This window comes from Sinohyriopsis cumingii, chromosome 13, assembly GCF_028554795.1.
Source record: "Sinohyriopsis cumingii isolate HCF-2022 chromosome 13, ASM2855479v2, whole genome shotgun sequence".
NCBI classification, from domain to species: domain Eukaryota; kingdom Metazoa; phylum Mollusca; class Bivalvia; order Unionida; family Unionidae; genus Sinohyriopsis; species Sinohyriopsis cumingii.
This window is the reverse complement of record NC_142973.1, coordinates 65,468,257-65,490,584: the sequence shown is the minus strand read 5'-3', so window position 1 is coordinate 65,490,584 and position 22,328 is coordinate 65,468,257. Positions and strand designations below refer to the sequence as shown.

The following is a 22,328-nucleotide window of genomic DNA, read 5'->3' as shown; positions in this document are numbered from 1 at the left end:
TTTACCAGTTTTGCATGGGGTCGATTTTCAGTGTCATTCGACCTTTCGAACTCCTTGCGAAGACCTTCTAGCATACGGTTTGAAATTTTTTTCCGCTAAGGAATTCCAGTTTTATTTGATGATTTGTATAGAGAACTATAAAATACAGCTTAAAAATATATTTGTGAAACATGAGAGAAAATGTTGCAAGTTATTATTATGATGTTTTTCTCTTCTTCACACCAACTTATTGTCACATATCGCAAGCCATTGCAATCGGCCATTTTAGTCATGATTAGGTGTATTTACACTGATACTGTAATCAGTAGTTCTAATCTGCTGTTTTGAATGTTACAAAGCAGAGTGACAATAATATTCTAATCTGCTGTTTTGAATGTTACAAAACACGGTGACAGTAATATTCTAATACGCTGTTTTGAATGTTACAAAACACGGTGACAGTAATATTCTAATATGCTGTTTTCAGTGTTACAAAGCACAGTGACAATAATAGTCTAGTCTGCTGTTTTCATTGTTACAAAACACAGTGACAATAATAGTCTAATCTGCTGTTTTGAATGTTACAAAACACGGTGACAGTAACATTCTAATACGCTGGTTTCAGTGTTACAAAGCACAGTGACAATAATAGTCTAATCTGCTGTTTTCATTGTTTCAAAGCACAGTGACAATACTATTATAATCTGCTGTTTTCATTGTTACAAGGCACGGTGACAATAATAGTCTAATCTGCTGTTTTCATTGTTGCAAAACACAGTGACAATACTATTATAATCTGCTGTTTTCATTGTTACAAGGCACGGTGACAATAATAGTCTAATCTGCTGTTTTCAGTGTTACAAAACACAGTGACAATACTATTATAATCTGCTGTTTTCATTGTTACAAGGCACGGTGACAGTAATATTCTAACCTGATGTTGTCAATATTACAAAACACAGAAACAATACTATTTTAATCTGCTGTTTTTATTGCTACAAAACAAAACATAGTGACAATAATACTCTAATCTGCTGTTTTCATTGTTGCAAAGCACAGTGACAAATAATATTCTAATCTGCGGTCTTCAATATTATGAAGTTCAGTAATATTTTTTAATACTTTTTATTTATTAAAACAAATGAAACAAAGCCGTTTTAAAAGGCAATCTTATCAAAGAGTGGTCCAATAAAGAACCCTGTTTCAATTACTTCGCGTTTATGATATCTCGTATGACTGTTAAATGTCTTGTGTGACGCATATCTGTTGCATTGTCACTTTCGTAGTGCAGCACATCATTCTTGTAATATGATAAATATGATGCCATTCACGTAGAATTAATCAAAATGGCAATGTGGTTGTACGAAACTATTTCACAAAACATAATCTCCGCATTTCCTTGTCCCTTTCTATCTTGTCTGAGCTGCCTAAACATTGTACATAAAGTTTATAGAAAACAAGTAAAAACAGTTCGCAAGCGAAATCACGCAGTTTGCCGGAAGACTAATTCAACATGTAAATTACACCAATAATTTCTTCAGAAAAAAAAAGGGGGGGGGGGGGGCTCACTTGCAGTATTCTCGTACCAACGTATATTCTGTTTAGACCGGTACGGCAATCAAGCCCTCTCATAGCGATGCGTGTAAGTGGTTTATTTTTGTCTTATATACATGAACTGAATGTTAAGCCCCCTCCAAGACAAAGTTAGTCTGCTCTTATCAGTCTCTGTAAAATCTGTACGGGCTTGTCATCTATCTAACATCAACAACAAACAATAATCCAACAACCACCGTATGCACCTTATGGATAAGATAATGTGTGGGCCATCACCATCGACCTGTGTGAAGCTGCGCGCGCGCAGTGGGCGGTGCAAATTCTGTATATGGTGTCGGCTCGTGCGCGGTCTTGGCTCATGACCGTCAGCCTCGTCCTGATGCATGAGTTACAAATATGGCAAGCGGTAGAGGAAGATAGGGTTTCCTGTGAAACTGGGATTTTTTGCGTTCCTGTAATAGCTCCACTCTTCTGCCTTATGGCTGCCAGTCGGATCTAAGCCAGGCTCGCACACACTCTACCGGTCTCGTGTTTTGGATCGTTTTGTTTGCAACTGGGTTTCACTCTATGGCAATATAGTTCCGGAAAGACAGGTAAGTAAGTTTGGAGATCCGTTAAAAATCATCATAATGACCATTTTTATGATTGCGTGTATTCAAAGGCCAAAATTAACTTTATGTACTTGATAATTGATTGGCTATCAAATTATACATGATTGAGGGCCTGACTATAGGACATGGCAAATATATTTTGATGTTCCTTTTAATGTGACTATACTGTTATGTTGGTGCATGTAAGTGAATCATTTTCAGTCTTCTAATTTTTAAGACTGACAAGAAAAAAATAGTTAAATTTTAATGAACGATACCTAAATTTTGGATTATCGGTTGCGTTACATTTATTCCACTACTTACTGTCTTCTGTTTCCCGATTTACACTTATTAACGTTGTACAAGTTTCATCTAAACCACGTTATGTTAGTTTGTGTGGGTGTTGGGTAGTTAAACTGAAACGGTGCAAGATTTTGTAGAGGAAGAAGCGGTATTTGGTCGAGACGGGTGACTATTTTGCCTTGTTTTATTCCTAAACGGAAACAAAATAAAATGATTAATGCATGTTGCCTTTGCAGCAGTTTTACGTATATTGTTTTTCTAGATTTTCAAATCATAATGTATTTATTTTGTATCCTTAATTTTCCATTTTGTGACTTTCTTTTACAAAATTACATAATTATTTTACTGTTATACATAGATGTTAAGGGAAAGTACGTAAATACTGTACTAAATGGCCTTTTACTTGAAACTGTTAAGTCCCAGTTTATCAAACCTAAAGCATTCTGCCCTCTTGTTAAAAGTGTTTCAATCTTGAAGAGTTTACGGCTCTGCTTTTTATCATCCCCACCCCCCGCGGCACTCCAGATATATATAAGACCCCTTAAAATTGCAATAACATAGACCGTCGCTTTTCTTTTTAATAATATAATCATATAGTAAGGATGCCGGTCGACAGACTGCTTAACCTGTTCTCGTTATGTCTGGCAGGCAATGATGTGGTTTAAAATATTAGATATTCTTCTGTTTTACCAAATGGAGAGTTTCATGAAACGTTTAATGGCTGTGTCTATTTTATATGCTGTGTGACGAACGTGAATCGCAGAATGAAATTAAAGTCACTAAACTTTGGATGCCATATCATATATTGTGATTGCTTGATGTTGATTATTCCAAGTTTATGTTTTACTTTATCATATTGTTTGGTCGTAGCGACATTGCTTTTTTTCCTGAAAGACGTCATATGATATGTTGGTCTTGTATGAAAATAATGTCTAGGTGACACCAAAACTAAAACACGTTTTTACTGTATGTAATTGGGCCGAAATAAAAAAAACTCCCAAACTGGCCATTGCAGCGTCCACTGTGAACAAACTTGTTAAAAGCCACTTCTCTTGAACGGTTAGTCGTATAGGCATGTCCTTGTTTTAAAATATGCAAAACGTAGTTGTTCCTATATAAAAATTATGCTGATTCAGTTAAAAAAGTGGCTGCCTTAATGCATCTTGAAAATTTGTATATGGCTAAATTTCCTATCGGTGTTGATTTTCGTCAAAAACATATTTAGCAGACTGTAGCTGTTACGAAGGAGAATGACTGTCTTTTGGCATCCAGCACAGAAATTAATGTGGTCATTTTAAACTCCTGATTTCACTCCTCTTAAATGAATAATATAACTGATATGGGTTGTTCACCAAAACACGACGTGCATTATGTAATTTGCTCTCAATGAAAATGGTGCAGATCTGACCACCTAATTGGCCTTGTGGTCAAAGGTCATCGTTTTAATTTTTGTACTTCATTGCTGTTATGAACACAGCGGCTCAGACATGTACACATGCATTCCAACCATACTTTGAAGTTAGTTGCATTTCCAAAAACAAAGTTACAGTAGCACTCTGATGTTGATTTGAGGGTCAGTTTGTTTGGACTAGTATTTTAGCTGTACCGGCTTGTAAGCATAAAACGAAATTGGGTATTAATGAGTTTTTATCAAACCAAGTCTGTCGATACATCTGAAGAATATCATACAATGATGCCAGTTCAATATAGTTTATATATAAATATATATATATATATATATATATATATATATATATATATATATATATATATATATATATATATATATATATATATATATATATATATATATGATTATGTTTTGTTTCTGTCTCTTTTTCTTTCTTGTTTCTGGGAGTTTGAGGTGAAAGAAGGCAAGTACTTAACCACTCTTAGAATGTTGGTATACCTTGAAACTCTCTGGGACAAGTTTGGTGATACTTTATCCGTGACACAGAATTGTGCACTGTACTTAGAGGTATCATGTAAACATGTTGCATCAAAGACACAAGAAACTATTTTATGTCACAAAACATGGTAAGTTGGAATTTCTAAATAAATCTATGATGGTTTCAATACTCAGCAGTCAAAAAGAAGAAGAAGAAGAAGAAGAAGAAAACAGATTTATCGTGGATTCCTGGAAATTCTTTTCCGCCAGTAAAGCGTCAGTTGCTTCGAGCGACTTTTGTTATAAACCTGGGACTGGGTGCCTTGTTAACTGTGAGGAGAAATTGATGTATTTCCAAAGTTCGACAAAGTCAGTACATTCTGTCAACGCACTCATGAATGTACTTCTTGACCAAAGAATACATCACAGATGCGCTAAACTGATTTTATATCGATGATCATAAAAGACTCAATAGTCTGCTGCTATCACTAAAATAGTCTGAAGAAATCGTCCAGTAGTCTGAAACAATCACTCATTTGTCTGAAAAGCTCACTTAGTCTGAAGCAATCGCAATCACTCAGTAGTCTGATGCAATCACCTCAGTAGTCTGAAGCAATAACTAATAGTCTGAAGCAATCACTCAGTAGTCTGATGAATTCACATCAGTAGTCTGAAGCAATAACTACAGTCTGAAACAGTCACTCAGTAGTCTGATGAATTTATCTCAGTAGTCTGAAGCAATAACTAATAGTCTGATGCAATCACTCAGTAGTCTGATGAATTCACATCAGTAGTCTGAAGCAATTACAGTCTGAAACAGTCACTCAGTAGTCTGATGAATTTATCTCAGTAGTCTGAAGCAATAACTACATAGTCTGAAGCAGTCACTCAGTAGTCTAATGAATTTACCTCGGTAGTCTGAAGCAATAACTACATAGTCTGAAGCAGTCACTCAGTAGTCTGTGGGTAAAAACATAGTGAATGAAAGGATCGGCTTATAGTGCCGTCAGTTGAACGGCGAAAACAAAATAATTTACCCTAGTTGGCGACTATCATTGCAGGTAGCCAGCTTCCGGTGGCTAGACACTGTGATTAAAACAATGAAAAACGCCACTGAAATTTATCAGTAAATATATTTCTTTCAATCGAAACACAATCAGGCTGTCTAATTAATTGTACAAGTAAGGATTACATTATCCACAGGTGTTCATTTTGTTTCACTCCTTATCTCCAAAGTTCTCTATATCTGATAATTCATCAACAGATCCATTTACATGGCTTCCATAATTGACTTAAAATTATCTCGGCATGGAAAGGCTTGGTTTGGTTGTTGGATTTTCACGACACACTCAGCAATACATGAAGGTTATGTCTGCAAGTGGAGTAAGGAACTGGCCATTTAATCGTATGGGGGTGTGTAAGATTTTCTTTTGAATCAGGATTTTTTTGTTCTCCATTATGTTAAGTTGATATGGTGCATACAATTCGTTATTTTGTATGCAAATCAGAAGAAGTGTATCTTTATTGAAGCTATTTGTGGGCCGGGTATGTTTGAAAAAGTGTTAGCCACTCCACCGCCCGAAAATTAAATGGTTCAGGGCAAATTATAGCAGCCGACCCAATCTGATTCAGTGGTAGATAATCTGACATTCACCTTTTCGTTGCCATTCCAACCAATGAAAAGGTTCGATTATGGCAAGGAAGGACACAAAAGGTGTTGTGATTTGGATTTTTAACGTAGCTTTAACAATTTTTCAGTCATATCGCTACGATGTCTGCATTGTGGCAGTTTATAGTGATGTCTAGCACTGGGGCATCATGCCGCAGACATGTAGCATGATGTCCCACCCAGTCACATTATCCTGACACCAGGCCGACCAGTCCTAACACTAACCTCTTAATGCTGAGCGCCTAGCGAGGCAGCTGTTAGTACCATATTTGTAAGTCTTTGGTAAGACTCGATCAGAGATCGAACCCAGGACTTCCTGCATCCAAGGTGGACGCTTTAACCATTAGGCTACCGGAGCGGTCACAAAAGATATGTCCTTGTTTTGTTTCGCTGTTTTTAAATCAAGGAGTCTGTAGTGGCTCATACAAATATAACTAACTTTTACAATGTAAAATATTTCTGCCCCATCCCTCTTTTTTCTTTCAATTTGAGATGACGCAAATATGAAGAAAACACGTTCGAACTGCAGCTTTTTATTTGACGCTAATACCTGTCCAGACTAAAAATTACGGACGAGGAAAAGGGATTAGTTCTTCAGTATATATAAACCCCGATAACGTCAGCATTTTCCTAGAATTAAGCAGCTTTGAGTACAACCTTTTGTGAAAAGTTAACTAATACAAGTCACTCGCCTCATTTTTTTTTAATCACAAGACTCACCAAATTAAAGACGTTTGTCAGCGCTAGCCGATTAGACGTAATGCTTTGTTCATGGTGCCCGCCACACACGTGTTTCTATGCCACGACTTTTAATGGCTAGTTAATTCGTGATCGCGGTGTACAACATTTTTCGTTCTAGATAAGAAATTGGGCATTTCCTTTGACCTAAATTCTTATCTAATCGCGATCAAGAATTTTTTTTTTTTTTTATAGAGCTAACATACATCGAAAACCCATGCAGAATTTATCAAGAGTGTGTACCAAGGTTCATAAAAACCGTCAAAACATTGGAAGCAAATATGACCAGTCCAAGTATTCATTTGATGACTACCTCCTCCAATTAGAAAAAAACTTCCTTAACAGTTGCGTTCCTCTAGAACCCACGTTCGAGCTTAAATAATGGTCGTGGTAATTGTTTTTCACAATTATCATTCATGCGAAGCCTATAAAAAAACTTCCTTAACAGTTGCGTTCCTCTAGAACCCACGTTCGAGCTTAAATAATGGTCGTGGTAATTGTTTTTCACAATTATCATTCATGCGAAGCCTATCTACAATATCCACTCAGAATGTTCATTGTTGAAGTCCGTGCAGAATTCAGGAATGGAAATGGAAGACATATATTGGAGTTTTGCACAAATTAGATGCACCTTGACGTATATTTGCCGTCCGCCCCCTCCCCCCTCCCCCCGCCTCGATTTGCCAAGTCTCTGTATAATATAGTTCTCTGTATGTTTGGTCGAAATTCTTGCACAAACAACAGGTCGATATGGTACATTTGCGGGAACATTTTTGTTACTAACGCTTACTACGCAACTCGAAATGGCGTGATCATCACATTTCGTCACTTTTTATCCAGGTGTATCGTTGCGTAATGGGCTCTGGAAGAGACTGAATGTAAAAAGAACATGGTTGTGACCTCTTGCACGTATTACATAATGAAAAAGAAAAAATATTATGCAATTTTAATAATTACAAGAAGAGAATTGAAGGAAAATAATACATACGACACGAAATAATTGAATGGATTTACGACCTGCCGTAATGCAGCAGTGCAGACATTTTGGTGCCGCAAAATCAACGTGATTTGAGTAGCGGTGTCATACGGAAAACATTAAGTCACAAAACATATTCTTTATAAGCATTTAGTAAGAGGAGTCTATGTTATTCAACTTGCATAAATATGAAAAATTTGCACATACTCATTCAGGTGTCACGTTATGACATTGTATTTTCCCCATACGTTTCTGTATAATGACGCCTACTTGGGGAAAATATATTCAATTAAAAGAGGCGCACAAACCCCCAAACATGTAAGTACATTTGGATTGCTTGTTCTCATTTTTATGCAAATTTAAAAAAAAAATAAAGTTAAATACTCCAGCATTTAACAAGCGATCACTCAACACATAAATTTGTCACTATATATAATATTACATATATCTTAATGCAGTTTTCAAATATACAGGAGCGCGTTATAGCAAGTAAAGGCATCATACTTGTCGTTAAGGATGCTGATTGCTTCCAGTTATCTTGTCATCATTTTAGGATGACCTGCCATTCGTTTACGGCCAGACATTTGTTTTCGTTTGCTTTTTCTCGTTTGGGTTTTAAAACAACTCCGTAGTTTCAACATATGCCAGTAATAGATGTATGCTGAAGTCTTGTTTAAAGAGTTGGAATTAAAATAAATAACTTAAATTTTCGGTACCAGAAAATGTTATAAATGTGGTGGAAAAGTTTGAAATATATAAACTTGAATACTGATATTCTTACTTGGACAGCAAATCTTGTGAAAACGTGATAAGGCGACAAGTCATCACACCAATGCATTCTGGCCCATGTTTTGTAAAATTCCTGAAAATCTTTTTATCGTCAGAAACTTTAGACAGAAACAGAAGTTGATTGAATGTCTGATAAAAAAAAAATATACCAGCCGCTTTGCTGATAGTATCATTTCATAAGTCACTTATTGACGTCACGTGCTGACATAAATCATGACATCTGCGGTTTGCTTTATTTCACTGATAAGCGTCTTTGCGACCTATTTCCAAGTGGGGGTGGGGTGGATTGTCAAGGAGCATTCGGAGTATCCTTTCGCTATGCTGCTGTGAAAATATTGCTTCGAAGCCTGTTGTTCACGACCTTCTCCCAAAATAAAAGGCATGTATTTCATATTGGGCAAATGTATCGGTTCCCGATTATTGAGTTCGTGTGTAGATCCCACACATGGATAGGTTGCTGAAGCAACTGTTACACATTGAAAAACGAAGTGGATATTTTTCCTGATGAAAGACGTACATTTTTGACACCCATTTGCTCCATCTTGCAAGCTCTTGCACGATTAGAAGGAAAATAAATATTTAGTTAATTTCGTTCTGCAGAAATCTTCTTTTCAATAAAAGACCTTCTTTTCAATAAAAGACACTTTTACATTACTAAGACGATGAACTAGATATATTTCATTTTCTTACACAGCAGATGATATGTGTATTAGTATTTGCCCTGGTTTTAGAAAATGGAGGTGAAAAATTTCTGCTTCTAACGTTAAAGTTAAACTGTCACTTTATTTAACTAAGCATATATGACATTATTCGTTGACCGAAGTCCTTTTATTAGAGTAAACAAAATATATACACGCTGGGTGGTGACCAGACTGTCTGATATAAATACTTTTTGTCGGTTGGACAGACAGACAAATGCACAGAAACAAAAAGAGATGGGGGTAATACCTCGTAAAAGAAAGGTATAGTACCATGTATCATGTATGCGTCTCAGTTTCACAGCAAGCATTAGTGAGTTTTTCGATGGATATCATAACATCTGAAAAAATTTCTAATAATTATAATTATTTTGTCATTTATGAATAATTTAAATTAAGACTAAGTGGTTAACAGAGCACTCGTTACCCCATCATTGGCTTCCCGAAAAACTTCCCAACATAATCTCTTTTTCCCATTACTCCAGTAGGCACGCTTGGTAATGCTTGCATTCTTTCTCTGGTCTACAGGTAGGTATGCCCATTAATTTTCTTTATGGGAAGGGAAAAGGTCAAGTCTTTCAGTAAATCATTACGTTCATCAGTGCGCCTCGCCAAATCCTCTTCCAACCGGTTTCGAAAAAGCCTACTTTCCAGAAAATGTGTCGCCACTGTACACTCTTTTCATTAACACCACGAAGGCATTATTTCTATTTTTATTTGTTTTTTTTTTAAATATATAATAATTATCTTTATAAAATTACTTTCTGCTTTGATGAAATTTTGTGGATCATAAATCTTCGATGTGGATAAGTGTGCAAATTCTCTGAAGAGGCTCAAGACCTTCAACTTTCTGGGCACAAAGTTTGAAAAATAATTCCTAATATTTGATGCAGATTATTTAACCATAGTTTCTTATCCATAGATACGTTAGGAATTCAAGGAGGATCTCTCTCTCTCTCTCTCTCTCTCTCTCTCTCTCTCTCTCTCTCTCTCTCTGCAAATACAGTCAGTATCCTTTATGCTCATTGCATCGTAAATAAATGAGAAGATAACATGGTCAACAGTATTTCCGAGTCTGACAGAAGGCCATGTGAGCTGCCAGTAAAAGAACATAAAATCCCTGGTCAGTAGACAAAAGATATGTGAAGCTGTTAGCTTTCGACCGTATTATTTTACCATTTTTATGGGTGATTAAACGTACTCTTCTTTATAAATTATCTTTACAAATTAAAAGAAAATGTACAGCAAGTCAGTATATCACAGAATATCCCAATAGGCTCACTTAATTCAATATATGGTAGCGCACGTCTATCATTCGGATAGAACCTTCGTCTGAGCCTCATGTTTCTCAGAGCGTGCAGATATTCCCTTAATTGCAATACGGTTTGACAGGCATGGGGCGTTATTTTATCGCAGTATTTGGCAAATGATGGATACATCAAACATTATTTATAGCAGTAAGCAAGCATTTATTGAATAAAAGAAGATCCGTTGTCGTCAAACGATTCTTCACCTTCCTCTTCGAGATCAGAAAAGGCTGCAAAATTGGCAGATAAAGATATCTATCATATTGTTCTATTTTGTTTCTAACAGCAGTCACTCAAAACGTGATAACTGCATTCATTAGATTGCACAGAACCATGTCTGGCTTCGAGTTGTAGCAGACTAAGATAAGATGCCTTGCTAAAGCCATATGTAACAATGTAAGGCACCTTTTCTGTAGACACGATGACCAGAAGATCAGACAACCAGTCGACCAATCGAAGCCATGTCTTTATTTGGGCGTCGAACATTTCAGCCTATTACAATGGAAAGAAAAACGAACATTTGCGAATGAGGCTTCTGTCAGTTATCTTCGTTATCTTCGTCATCGTTGCGCTACATCACACTTTCATGGCATAGTGGATAAGATTAGAACCATACTAAATGTAAAATCGTAAAATACAGAACACGCAAGAACAACACTGGTTCTTTACGCAAATACCAAAAAGAGGACGCGAACGAAATATTGCATGAAATGGAATTGTTACCGTGTTTCCCATTCATGAAATCAAATCCAAATTAAAGATTATTCTCTTCTTTCAAGTTTATAACAGGAAACATCTTTGATTTTATATACTAAGAATGAAACAAGAGGACATTTTGTAGAATGATTTGTCTTTCATGTGACGCCTGTATATTATCCAAAAACTTGTAAGAAACGTAGCTCATTGCGACCTTTTTTATGGGTGCTAACAAATGTGAAAACGCTGAATGTAAAAATAAAATTTCACGACCATACATGAACAATATCGAGGAAACAAAGCTCCATGTAAGTGATACTATTCAACAGTGCAAGGGTCTCAAACACGCGGCCCGTGGAGACATTTCTTGCGGCCCGCATCGACAACCTGCATTTGGAAAATACATTATTAAAGCATTTTTTTTTTCATCACAGCCAGACAGTTTTGATAAAAATTTGATTGTTACATCGTTTTACTTCATTTTTCCATGCGGCCCTGGAGCCAATGTACTAGTCCTCATATGGCCCTCGTGGTGATTTGAGTTAGAGACCCCTGCGATGGAACATGAAAAGTACGCGTAGGTCACTTTAACATGCATGTATCTTCTGCCTTCTCATTCTAGCCAGAGGTTGTCGATCTAGGTCGTTCCACATCAACGTTGCCGTGGAATGAAGCTTACTGTTTATTATACATCAAGTTTAAAATTTGATGGAAGAGGAGGATACAAACGCCAAGTACATAATCTTTTAACTCTTTGAACAAATACACATGCAAAACCATCGATATCATCTATACTTTGATAAAGCTATATATAATGAAATGCATACATAAGATTTATAATAACATAAGCATAGTTTTTTTCCCTACCAGCACTGTATATTATCATCAACATATCGTGGCACATCTTAAGCTATCTACCATTGTTAGGTAGAAGTTAATCCCATCCAGGAAATAGCTCCTAATTAATTTCTTTACTTACCTATACGTTGTTTTACGACGTGCTAAAATTTCAATGATTGTACATTACTGCAACCCTTTGCTTACAGTTATGATGATAAACACAAAGTACCTCAGTAAAAACATGAGATCGTAACCAAGTCTAATAAATCTAACTAATCTGAATATAAAAAAGAGGAAAGAAAACGTTTTGGGGGGGGGGGTGATTATTGCATTTCGATTGATGTTAAAAATTACCAGGTTACAATAAAATGAAGAGAGGGTAAGATAACTCATGTAAATAAAGATAACAAACTCTTACATCCCTTGTCAAATCTGATATGTTACAGTTACGGCGTGAAAAACGCATTAAAGCGGTTTAATTTTCCCACACTAAAGGCAATTAAATAATGCTGATATAGTTACGCTCCAAACTATGATTGGAATGTTGCAAAGAAGTATTCCATATTTATTATTGCTTCATAAAGATGCGAACCTAATGCTACAATTGTACTTGCTTTTAAGTCGAGTCAAACTTCAAACAACAAACATTTTGATCTGCCAACCATAATGCGCCTGCAGATTAGGGTCTATCTTGTTTGTTCTACTGATTCATCCTAACAAACTGCATTATGTGCCGGCAAATGCATTATGCGACGGCAAATCTGGATCTGTGCAGTTTGTTAGAAGTAATCAGTAAAAGAAACAACATAGACCCTATTTTACTACTATATGGTCTTAAAGTAATTAAAAAAAGAGCAAAAACCAACAAGTTCTGTAAATTTCAACAAATAATTTATTTATAATTTTAATAAAAGATTCCACGCAAATGAAATACTAAACACAACAATAAGACTGATTCTGTCTCATATGTTAAATGCAAGAATGAACATTTCTGAAGTGAATAACGTTGCATAAAAAGCTAAGATACAAGAATAGAACCAGGATGAGGGTCAAAAGTGCATGTGTAAAACATTCCAAATTGTCAACAAGAAAAAATATGTTGCTAAAATTAGAATAAAGAACATGGTAAACATCAGGTACAACAGGTTTATCCATGTGGAATACCAATATCCTAAACCCAGACTGAAATAAACATGTTTTCATTAATAATAATCTGAATACTTAACCCACTATCTTAGAAATAATATGAGCTGTCTATTCTGATGTTTAGAAAATAAATGTTACTGGTCAGGTACACGGTGAATACATAACAACCCTTATCGGCAGGCGCATTATGCTGCGACAGATCAGGATCATTGATGTTTGCAGTTTGACTCGTCTTAGAAGTGAGTATAAAATGTAAAATTGAATAGTGACATTGTCTAGTCATGGCCGGGTGATTGAAAATGGGAGGACTGGAAGGGAAGATAGAATATGGCAATTTTGTACGTGTAATATTATTAAGAGTATTAGAGTAGATGAAATTCAATTTCTTATTATCTTGTCCATGTTACAATGATTTAAGACTCCGACGTGAATCAGAAACTTTTTTGTGCCACATATATCCTTAGACTAATCAGAAGTAACAATACTAATGTTATTAGGAATATATAATATTTACTTAATTAGTATTTAGGAGGAAATACAATTTCCTCGAAGATAATGAGACACTAATTTATTATAGATATGATGCTGATGTCTAATAGATGGACTGTAAATATAAGCGTTTACTAAAATTCGTAACTTCTCATGTATACAATTTTGTTTAAGCTTTTATTGTATATGGGCCAGAGGATTCGAATACCTTAAGAAATTAATCACTCAATGAAACTTCTGGCTAAAAACAGGTAGTATTGTCAATTTTTGTCTTCCTTTAATTTTTAGAAAGGGAAAGCTATAGGATTTCAGGACCAATAGATTATGTCCATAATTTAAATAATTTTGCAGCTTTATGGTGAATAGATGTATACGTGCGCCCGATCAGATCGTGCAATAGTTCACGGAGTACCATTTTGCTTTAAACACAAGATTTAAATCATGTTTCTAAAATAGTTCAACATCTACAGTATTTATGACTTTAGTAATCTTCTTAGTGTCCTGAATATAGGCAAGGAAAAGGTTAAATAAAGCTGTATGGGTGTAGAGATAGTGTACAATCAGGCCCGGCCCTAGGGCAAGGCGAACGAGACAACCGCCTTGGGCCCCGCGCTTTCAGGATATCAACTCCGTAATGCAATTTTTTTTTTGTGCTTGGGGCCCCGCTCATCTCTTGCTGCCTTGGGGCGGGGGGGGGGGGGCATGCTGCCTTGGGCCCCGCACATCCTAAGACCGGGACTGTGTACAATCCACACTAGCTGACTTGCATAGCCAAGCCTGAATTGCAACATAACGCCATCAAGGTCTCTAACCAAAAGCGAATTCTGAACTTCTAAGATATCTGTAACCTCTTTAAATAGTTCAGAATCAACCGATTTTCCTTAAGGGGTCATCGTCAAACACAGGAGATTAAGTGGCGCCAAAGAAGTATATATTGATTTAATATTATATTCTCAAAGAAGACTTTGACACGGCTTGGTCTAAAATCGAAGGTGAAGATGTCGTGTGATCTGTACTCTCATTTTACACGATTAAAAATCGCCAGTTACTGGAAAATGTAGCTGAAGGAACATTGCATTATAGAACAGCAAATGAATCATACTAAGCTGGGCTCTGCATAAATTTAATTTTCAATATAAATTATAAGACACTCAGAACAGATGTACTACGAGAAAATGAAGACTAAAAGGACAGAAAGACAACAATAACAACAACCATCTTCCTTGTTAATATGCATGCTTGAATTTTAGACGAAAAACATGACATCAGATTATTGAACTGTGAATTCTGCACAAAGACTGCATCGATCAGAAAAAGTTATAGTAGAAACCGACGCTTTACCCTAGCGTCCATTGGCTTGCACCTGATAAGGTCCCTGACATCACATCATTCATTCTTCTTCCAACGAAATGTGTTCATCGGCAAATTTCTCTCTTTCTTTCGCATCTCCATAGGCCTTGTTCGGTAAACAAGCTTGCCTGTCAGAATTAACATTGCTATAACTTGCCGCCATGTTAATCAACTATGGCGTGCGATTAACAGTGGAAAGCACTCATCCTGTGCCATAAACCGGTTTATGCTGAGCATTGACTTCCTAAATTATTTCTTGAAGGCTTTGTGGTGGCATAAATTTTGCAAACGTTCACTTACTTGTAATTTACATATTTCCTATGAAAATGATATTCTACTGTATATGTTAACTTATTTTATCACATTTCTTCAGTATTTAGGTCGAATGGTGAAACTACGAAACAATATTTTAGATCACGTCTTGTCTCGTTCGTTTTCATGAGATAAGCCTAACATGACACATGCAGTGAGCATAGTCCCGAGAAATGAAAAAGAGAAAATACTTGTATTTTCTTGAATCACACCTAGCGAGAGTCCAAAAGACTGAAATAAGCCATACGCATACCTGGTAACAACATGATCAAATAAATAGAGCAAAAGTTCATTAGTTTCAAGTGGCGTGTAAACTTTTGAATATCCATTCCTATTTTTAGAATGCTCTGTATATATTAACTTTGCTCTTTCAGATTCGTTAAGCAACTACAATGAGTGATGAACGTGTATGACATACAAGCTGTACAGCCAATTATTGCCTCGTTAGCTTCCGTTAGGTAAAACTGACGAATAGGTTCCATTTAAAGTTATTAAGATTTTAATTACAAATGACTTTGAGGGCAAGGAGAACGATCTTACCGATGTCAGAAACGTTTTTGCATCGAGCTTTGCCTTTGCCAAGTCTATGTTCAGCATATCACTATCATGCCCTTAACACTTTCCTTTACTACGAGTGAACCCACCAGCGAGTTCTGGGAGATCATAAGCCCGTAATATCCTTTTGCCAGCCATTTAAAAGAAATGCGGCAGTCGTGCCAACGATAGTCATAAACGTTGCAAATCTTAAATATCTCCTTACGAATTATACGATAGTGTATGGAATCGCTATGGCTCAGTGGTTGGCGTGCCAGCTTCGCGACCGATAGGGTGCCTGTTTGACGCCCACTATTGAATCAAAAGCCTCGAAGCTAAATAGCCTACTTGTCTTGCTCTGCAGTAAAAAAACAAAATCAACAAAAATGTATGATAGCGCATCTTAGGTTTTCGCGTTAGTCGATCCCACAAATCTTCCAGTTATTTGGTATTACATACTAAGTGGGGGGGGGGGCAACTCATGAAATCCAATAGATGTCGCTAGGATAAAGCAATAAAATAGCTGAACGATCCGCTAATGTGTAGATAGGGTTAACATATCGGAAACTTGGCTAGCGAAGATGCCCTTCGTATATGCAGCTAGCCAAAGCAGTATCAGCAGTTAATCTATCTGCTAAGATGTAGCTGAAAAGAAACTGACAGTCAGATTGCTCGTTCTAGTTACACAGGTAGACAGTTGGGAATAAACACAATCAGTTTGCTCGTTCTATTTATACAGGTAGACAGATGGGAATAAACACATTCAGATTGCTCGTTCTAGTTACACAGGTAGACAGATGGGAATAAACACAATCAGTTTGCTCGTTCTAATTACACAGGTAGACAGTTGGTCGTCTATACAGACGAAGACACGTGTCGCGTGTCAGTTTCTGCAGTTGAAACCGTTCATGCCGGCAGTTTTTCCTCGGAATCGACGGAATGAAGACACTTTGCAAGTTGTCATTTTGAACACTGAACATGTGTAACGAAACACCGTGTGTACTCGCTTATAAGGCGAATCCAACTGCGAACTGTGAAGATCCAGATCTGCCGTCGCAAATCTGGGTTTGTGCAGTTTGTTTGGAGTGATCAGTGAACAAACAAAATAGACCTTGATCTGCGTAAACATTATGTGACGAAAGATCACTATCTTGTTATTTGCAGTTTGACTCGACTTATACACGAGTACAGACGGTATATAACTGGTCGGTTATTTTAGTTCGCCATAGGCAACAAGTCTTTCATTTGTATGAAAGTAATGTTTAAAAGAATGTTTGGTCTCGCTCAACGTGGAGCGAAGTTGATCGAAGACTCTTGAGTTCCCGAAGATGGTGATGGCGTCGATTCACGCAAATGTCTACAGCCTGGTATATGATCGCCACTCCCCATCTTCGCTAGTCATGTTTCCAATAATCCTATGTACACCTTGGTGTATCGAACAGCTATATTGGTGTTTTGTCCTAACGACATCTATTGGATTTTATGTGTTGCCTCCCTTAGTTTATAATGCCAACTAACTAATAGCATGGTGCATTGTACATCCGCCGAAAACGGTTCTCGGTCATGTGATTAACTATCTAAAGTTCTCCTTTGTCACTTTTGCGAGCCGATTTTTCGGCTAATTTCTACATTGATGTTTCGATGTTTCAACTTTAGACGTAATCTTACACTAGAAGACTTAAATATCTGATCCCTAATTTTGTTAATCAAATGTTCCACTCCTTATTCTGTAAATAGTAATACCTTCTGAACGCGGTATATGACCGGTTTTACGACCAGATTGAGTCTCCCGAGGTTTCGTTGTGTGAGCCTTCTATGCCATATCGTATTATAAGAAGTCGTTCTCCACAAATAAATGACGTAACCATTTAAATTAGACTTGACGTAAGGGTAATATAAACAGGAAACCATACTGACGCCAGGTATGTGGTTACGCTGTTCACAGCTCTTTCCAGTTTTCAATGTTTCTATCATGTTCATATCGTGCAGGATTATGTCACATTTCAGGTCCTGTAAATGTGTCCCTTTCCGACATTTTCTGTAGGCTCTACCCACGCTCATATTGCGTTTTTTAGAACAAAACTTCTAACGCACCAAAAATACAACAGTCGGACTTTTCACTGACACAAAATATGTAATGTGAAAAAAGATCAAATGCAACGCAGCAGTGACAGGACAAAGCAATATAGAAATAATAATGCCATTTTGGCTCAAATTCACGATATATTTCTTATCTTATAGCATATGTTGTGGAAGCTTTTCACATGTCATGTCACACATTTATGTAGCAAGATGCAGTTACTCACACCAAGTCTGAGCTGATTGCCTTCCACTGACCATACATATTTAATATGTGCTAAGAATGATTGATTGACATATTGGAAAGGTCTTTTGAATCTAGTCTAGTTTTTGTGTTTAATGTGCCGTCCATGTTCTGTCGAGTTTATTTTAAATTTTTTTGAACTTGAACCTAAACTACCAATGACGCGGCTTGCAATATACTTCACTTCTTTTATTGAGCATACCAAGCTTAACGGTGTCTGTCTTTGGACAACTATAAATCAAGCATGCAAGTTTGGAGACTGAAGATTATTTCTGCTTATTTTCAAAGAACATTAGTTCAAACAATTTCGCTCATTCAAGGTTTGGTCTGAAAGTGTTTGTTATAAGCCACGATCAATTAACTATAATAATAATAATAATAATAATAATAATAATAATAATAATAATAATAATTAAGAAGAAGAAGAAGAATGATGATGTGGGTTGTCTATTTCTTACTAATGTAAAGGTAATCTACTTCTCAACACTTCTTTTGTTTCTTTATGTTCAAGTTTCCATTTTTAAATTTTAATTGGTTATGGGATTCTCATTTTCATCGGCTTCATTTCCAGTGAGGGTCTCGGTAGCGGATGTTTATGTACCCTACGTCCAAACTCATAATCAGCTCTTGTAAGCAATATATATATATATATATATATATATATATATATATATATATATATATATATATATATATATATATATATATATATATATATATATATATATATATATATATATATATATATATATATATATATATATATAAGGCTTCTATAAATATGCAAAATACTAAATAAGTCAACTTGGTTGATATGCAGCTGGTTCTTTGAGTAGAACAACCTTCACAGTCGATAGAGATTGTTCTGGAGCGCCAATCTCCAGATACATGTGTGTTCTGTCAGCTTTCATTAGCGATCTTAGTACTTTGTCTGGCACAGAGTCAAAATGGTTTCACACAAAACATTGTTATCTGATTCGTTTTCTAATACTTTGATCTTCGGTAGCCAATGCATGTCCTTTGGTAACTATTTGGTAGCCAAGGCATGTTCCTCGGTAACTACTTGGTAGCCAAGGCATGTCCTTTGGTAACTACTTGGTAACCAAGGCATGGGTTTTGGTAGCCAAGTTATCAAACAGAATTTATCGTCAGGTGTAGTTTCGAGGCAAACCTACGAAATGTCAGCTGCTCTATACCATTTTGCGAGTGAAGACGAGCAATTGAACAATGCAGAAGAATATATGTTTGTTTCCACCAAAGAGGCTATTTGACATTCCATAATGCATCTGTGCATCTAAAATCCAATCTCCTGAACTTGCAGATGATGCCTATTCATTTCTTTAAAGTTTTCACATTGGTTCTGAAGTATTCAAAGTAGTGTGTGTGTGTGTGTGTGTGTGTGTGTGATTTGGATTTTTAACGTAGCTTTAACAATTTTTCAGTCGTATCGTTACGATGTCTGCAGTGTGGCTGTTTATAGCGATGTATAGCACCGGTGCATAATGCCGCAGACATGTAGCATCATGTCCCACACAGTCACATTATCCTCACACCAGGCCGACCAGTCCTAACACTAACCTCTTAATGCTGAGCGCCTAGCCAGGCACCTGTTAGTATAATTTTATAAGTCTTTGGTGTGACTCGGCCGGTGATCGAACCCACGACCTCCCTCATCCAAGGCCACCGGAGCAGTAAAAATAATATAAGAAGGAAATCAAACTAAAACGTCGATTTATTGAAACCTTTTTATTTTCGTTTGCTAATGTACTCTATTGTACATTTTTTTTATATTATTGTATTATTAAAGCCAACGTTACAGTGCACACAGCAACTGGAGCACATGTTTGATCTAAATAGCGTACATGCGAAATTGCGGCATCTTTTCTCACAAATTTCCTGCACTTCATAGTTCGTCAGTATCTCTCTATAAATGTGCAGGAAAAATGTACAAGTGTTTTTTTGTTTTTTTTAATGAACTCTGCTCTAAATCCATTTGATGTAGGTCATCGGACAAATCTGCAAAAGAAGACTATTCAACAACGTGTATGTGATTATATGGACAAGGTTACCCAGTTATCTCAAATGTTGGAAACGATAGAGCTTAATGCCGTTCTTTGTTCACCACGGAGGAGCGTCAGATGAGATCATTCTGACCAGTCTGTAAGCGATTGGAAGAAATAAACACTTGCATTCGCAGATGGAATGAGAATATGAAATGAACCTATTTCTGTCTCAGTTTTTAAATTATTTTTTTAATTTCCTTGCAGGCTCGAAGATGTAGAATATGGATGTTGTGAGAGGAGTGTAATGGAGACAACTTTGTTCTCATGTTCTCGTTGTCTTTGTATTTTTAGAAATGTGCCCTTTATTGCCTTCATCTTTTTTGTATGCCTTATTGGGGATTCCTAATCTTACTTGGCACAATATATCCAGGAATGTGTTGGTGTACGGTTCAACCCTGTACACACACCTACCTACTTACCTACCTACCTACCTACCTACCTACCTACCTACCTACCTACCTACATACATACATACATACATACATACATACATACATACATACATAGGGATATTTTCGCTGACCAAGGGTCGTCGATCCACTTTGTTGACACCGACCCTCTGGCATATATTGCTAGTGGAGATTGTATTTTGAGTAAGTGCCCGTTCGTAGCAAGCAAAACTCAGTAGCCAGGGAAAAGGTCAGCGATGTCTGTTATGCATTCAATACAACCACCTTCACGCTGTCCACAAGTCCTGACTTATGTGAATGAACTGAACTGGAAAAAAGTTACTGCCAGAAAGACTCAGTTCTCGCATGCCAATGTATTCCAAATGCATCATTATTGATGCACGTTCGCAACTAGCTATATGTGCAAATGTAATAAGCAATTTGATTGGATCAGTTTCTTGCAGCCTAAATGCAATGAGACAGCGAAGCAGTAGATGCTCTTAAATTTAGGCTAGCCGCATACGTCAGGTCAAAGTGGACCGACAACTCTTGACCGGCGAAGATGATATGGGGAGGGTTTAAAATATCAATATTTACAAAGAAAAGAAGATGAAAAAAAAAAGAAGAAAAAAAATGCTTGATAGGAATCTGAAGCAAAATAAAGCCGTGATCCATTTTCAAGGTAATTCATTGATTTTCTAAAAGAATGCAATTTATATATAAAAATGTTGGTCCTATATTTGGAAGGACTTTTTCCTGTTATCTTTAATTTTAGGTTTTCGTTGGCACCATATGGCCTGGATTATGCTGATGTGTCATTGAACACTATACCTTTCCGTCTACCTACCGTACGTACTCGCGTATAAGACCAAGTCTAACTGCAAACTGCACAGACCCAGATATGCGCCGGCATATCTGAATATGTACAATTTATTAGGAGTAATCAACGCAACAAACAACATAGACCCTGATCTGCAGGTGCATTATGCTACGGCAGATCTGGATCTTTGTTGTTTGTAATTTGAATCGTCTTATAAGTCAGTAATACGGTACCTACACATACATCAACTACATGCATCAAACATACAGTAATATATCAAAGGAAGCTTTGGTGGTGCTATTGATTTTAACTTTCTAATTGATACTATCAAGGATTTTATTTATTCCATAATAAGTGCCAAATCGTTCAATGCAAGGATATTTATCTTGCCTTTCAGTCAAGTGAGAATTGTGAATGGCAGGTTATTTATAGAGCATTTGCGCACCACTGTTGACGAAATGACGAGATTACGCCAGTTATGACGAGAAACGACTAATTCCTGGGATGTCATAACATGTGCATCGCAGTAGGTGAAACACGATTTCTGTTAACAATGATCTTGAGCTTTCGTAACGTGCGCGGATTTGGCTTGCGCCTAAAATATATATGGTTACGAAACAGTAATATGAGATGGAACAGTCAAGGCTGAAGGCCATTTTCAGTCACTTTCTATGTACTGTTGGTACACGATATGATTGATTGCGTTTATCGTCTGCAGTGAGAGATCCTAATCATCCCACTGTCTGATGCATTACCATCTACCGCGCAATATGAAAGCTGTATGGCAAATATGGAAGACTGGTGATCTCGTTATCTGAATGATAAAGTGAGGCGCACATTCCGGATCATAAAATGCTGTTGCATCTGGATGCGCG

The 22,328-nt window shown here is 36.6% G+C and overlaps 1 protein-coding gene across 18 annotated transcripts in view; it reads left to right on the top strand.

Moving 5' to 3' along the window:
- Positions 1 to 1,968: 1,968 nt before the first annotated feature.
- Positions 1,969 to 22,328, top strand: part of LOC149785740 (twitchin-like) — a 469,207-nt gene continuing 448,847 nt past the window's right edge. For all 18 annotated transcript variants that reach the window (XR_016425447.1, XM_089979624.1, XM_089979627.1 and 15 more), the window contains exon 1: positions 1,969 to 2,126. The gene's annotated coding sequence lies outside the window, so the exon portion shown is untranslated. The remainder of the gene's footprint in view (positions 2,127 to 22,328) is intronic.